This window comes from Scyliorhinus torazame, chromosome 16 (genome assembly GCF_047496885.1).
Source record: "Scyliorhinus torazame isolate Kashiwa2021f chromosome 16, sScyTor2.1, whole genome shotgun sequence".
Taxonomy (NCBI): domain Eukaryota; kingdom Metazoa; phylum Chordata; class Chondrichthyes; order Carcharhiniformes; family Scyliorhinidae; genus Scyliorhinus; species Scyliorhinus torazame.
The window spans coordinates 131,560,043-131,564,229 of NC_092722.1; positions in this window are offsets into that span (position 1 = coordinate 131,560,043).

The window sequence follows — 4,187 nt, forward strand, 5'->3', positions numbered from 1 at the left end:
CACAGTGTTTTTAGCCGTCAAAATTGCCGTTGGGGCTCCTATCAAGAGCCCAAAAGTCCGTTTCACCGGGAGCTGCCGAAACGTGCAACTCAGCTGGTCATCGCCGCACCCGGAAGTCCAGTTGTTAGATTGTTAGTTGTCAGTTCAAAAACTATCCCATTTAGCATAGTGGTAGTGCCACACAACGCAATGGAGGATATCCTCATTGTGAAAACGTGCTTCGTCTCCACAAGGATTGTGCAATGGTCACTCCTACCAACACTGTAATGTTGTAAAGTGGACACTCTAATGCATCTGCGGCAGGCAGGTTGGTGAGGATGAGGCCCAGTATGTTTTTTCCTCCTGCTGGTTCCCTCACCTGTCACAGAGCCAATCTAGCAACTTTGTCCTTTGCGACTCAGCCAGCTCGGTCAGTCGTGGCCATTGAGATCCCCCATCCAGAGTACCACCCTCAGTGCTTCCTCCAAGTGGCGTTCAATATGGAGGAGTACTGATTCATCAGCTGACAGTTTAGGTCCGTGGTAATCGACAGGTTTTGAAGTCAATACCGCTGCTGTTTGCGCTGGCCATAGAGCCTTTGACGATGGCTCTCAGGGGGTCGGCATAGTGACAGGGGATTATGAGGGGACAGAGGGAGCATCGGGTATCGCTCTCTGCCGATGATCTCTTGCTGTATGTTTCAGATCCGTTGGAGAGTATGGTAAGGATTATGGGCCTGCTGGGGTGGTTTTGAGCGTTCTCAGGGTACAAGCTGAATGTAGGGAAAAGCGAGGTATTCCCGGTGAATGAGCTGGCACAGCGGGCTAATTTAGGGGGGTGCCATTTACGGTAGCGAGGGATAGGTTTAGATATTTGGGGATTCAGGTAGCGAGGGCGTGATGGGGCTCCATAAGTGGAACGTAACAAAGCTGGTGGAGGAGGCTAGGAAGGATCTTAAGAGGTGGGATACACTGCACTTTACGCTGGCTGGGTGGGTCCAAGTGGTGAAAATCAATATTCTGCCGAGGTTCTTGTTTATCTTTCAAGCTCCCCCGATCTTTATACCAAAGGCCTTTTTTTCAGAAAGTGGACACGATCATTTCTGAACTTGTATGGGCGGGGAAGGTGCCGAGTGTGGGGAGGACCCTGCTGCAGAGGCAAAAGGGGGTTTGGCGTTGCTGAACTTGCTTCATTATTATTGGGCGGCGAATGAGGACAAGATGCGGCGGTGGTGAGAAGGAGAAAGGGTAGAGTGGGTTAGAATGGAGGAGGAATTTTGTACAGGGTCTAGTTTGAGGGCTGTAGTGACGGCAGCATTGCCAATATCTCCAAGTAGGTATTCAGGGAGCCCGGTGGTGCAGTCCATGGTGAAGATATGGACTCAGTTGAGGAGGTATTTTAGGGCGGAAGGGATGTCGGTGCTAACGCCACTGTGCGAGAATCATGGGTTTGAGCCAGGTGGGGGGGATGGATAGTGTATACAGGAAGTGGAGGGAAGTGGGGCTGGTCGAGGTGAGGGATCTGTATTTGGAGGAAGGGTTCGCCAGTCTAGAGGAACTAAGGGAGAGGGTAGAGCTGCGAGGGGGTGAGTTCAGGTATCTGCAGGTTAGGAACTTTGCGCGAAAGGTTTGGAGGGGGTTCCCTAGGTTTCCGGGATACACCCTGCTGGAGCGACAGCTGCTTCCAGATGTGGAAGGGGAGGGAAGAATTGGGGATATATACAAGTGGCTGGGGGAGCAGAGAGGCAAGCGAGTGGTGAAGATCAAGGAGGAATGGGAAGCGGAGTTGGGAGGGGAGATCAATTGGGGGGTACGGAGTGAGGCACTGCGTAGTGCCTCACTCAGTACTCCCCAATTGATCTCCCCTCCCAACTCCGCTTCCCATTCCTCCTTGATCTTCACCACTCAGGCGAGAATGAGTGGGTTCTTTTGGGGGATAGCAGATGAGTGTGAGAGGTGTGGGCAGGCGCCAGCGAATCACGCGCACGTGTTTTGGGGTTGTGAAAAATTGGGAAGATTCTGGGCGGGAGTGCTCGCAGTCTTAGCCAGGATAGTGGAGGAGGTGGACCTGGACCCTTTGGTGGCGATATTTGAGGTTTCAGAGAAGCCGGAGCTCATGGAGAGGAGGAAGGCCGATGTCGTGGCCTTCACCTCTCTGATTGCACAGTGGCAAATTTTGCTGGAGTGGAGGTGGGCATCGTCATCGGGTTAGTGGCTTGGTTGGGGGACCTGTACGACTTCCTGCGATTAGAAAAGATAAAGTATGAGTTAAAGGGCTCAGCCGGGGGTTTCAGGAAAGGTGGGGGATGTTTGTGACCGTGTTTGAGGGGCTGTTCATCGCGGGGGAGGAGTTGGTGAAAAAGGAGAAAAATCTGTACGGACTGTGTAGTTGGTTGTTGGGAAGTATGTTTCCCAGGGTGTTTATTCGCTGTAACCTGTTTTGATACATATTTGTAATAAAATGCATTTTTAGAAAAAGGTTTTGAAGTCAATGTTGAAGACTCCCAGGGCTTCCCAACTATATACCATTATGTCATCAGGGTCGACAGGGCTTGGTTTGCTGTAGTGGTTTCCAGTGCCTAAGACAATGCTGGGTGGTCCGTCCAGTTTCTTTCCTTTTTATTGACTTTGTAGTGGTTAGATACAACTGAGTGGCTTGCTAAAACATTTCAGAGGGCACTTAAGAGTCAACCACATTACTGTGGATCTGGAGCTCCATGTAGACCAGACATGGTGACGACTGCAGATTTCCTTCCCTAAAGACATTAGTGAACTACTGGGTTTCAATGGTTTCATGGTCATCATTAGACTTTTAATTCCAGATGTTTATTGGGTTAAATTTCCATCACCTTCCATGTAGGATTTGAACCCAGGTCCCTGGTGTATTACTCTGGGTCTCTGGATAATCAGTCCAGTGACAATACCATTACACTACCACCCCCCCATTCATATATACTGCCATTGAAGGCAGTTCAGAGAAGGTCCATTATGTTGATCCCAGATATGGAGGGATTTTCTTATGAGGAGAGGTTGAGTAGGTTGGGCCTGTACTCATTGGAGTTTAAAAGAATGAGAGGCGACTTTATTTAGATTCTCAGGGGGCTAGACAGGGTGATGCTGAGAGGTTGTATTACCTTATGGGAGTGCCTAGGACCAGAGGGTATAATCTCAGAGTAAGGTGATGCCCATTTAAAATAGAGATGAGGAGAAATGTCTTCTCTCAGAGGTAATGGGCGGGATTTACCGACCACACCGCCGTGTGTTTTTCGGTGGTGGAGGCAGCCCACCAGAGGGATCTACTGATCCTGCCGTTGTCAACTGGCTTTCCCAGTAACTGCACCCCTCATTGTCGGGAAACTCATCCGCCGGCGTGGGACTGGAATTTCCCGCTGGCATGAACAGTCGGTGAATCCTGCCCAATGAATCCATGGAATTCTTTATTGTAGAGGCTGCATCATTAAGTATTTTCAAGGCTGAGATGGACATATTTGTAATCAGTAAGGGAATCAAGGGTTATGGAGATAAGGCAGGAAAGTGGAGTTGAGGATTATCATAACAGATCAGTCACGATCTCATTGAATGGTGGTATAGGCTCGATGGGCTGAATGGACTACTTCTGCTCCTTCGTCTTATGGTCTATCTGAAAGAAGAGAAGCACAACATTGGGTTCCGGTGGGAGAGGGGGGCGGAAAAGGAAGAGATATTTCCTTACATAATTTGAAGCCTGTAGATCAGAAAGGATGAAGTGGAATGTGAGGAACAAGATTAGCTTTGAACATAACATTATCTTTGATGTTTTCAACCCCACTGCTTACCACAGCCTCAATCATGGCCACTCCAATAATGGCAAGCACGGTCTCTTCCATGGGGTAAGGACATTCAACCGTGCCTGACCCCACCAGATAGGTGCTGCTGCCTCTGATTTTGCATCATCTTGACCTGCAAGAGAAAGGGAAACATGAGAATGAGTATGATGCGATCTGTTTGGGTGATGTGCCTAACTTGGTTGAAATCTGGCACAGGTATGAGGCTTGACTCAGGCTGAGATAAAGCTATGAATGTTAGGTTTGAGTCCTGATTGATAGAGTTTGCTGGTAGGTGAGTGATGGGTGAGTCAGGGACAGAGCAGTCTGACGTTGACAGTTCTGTTGGCAGGAATTTGCATTTCTAGATGCATTCCATGTAGGATTTGAACCCTGGCTTTGGCTA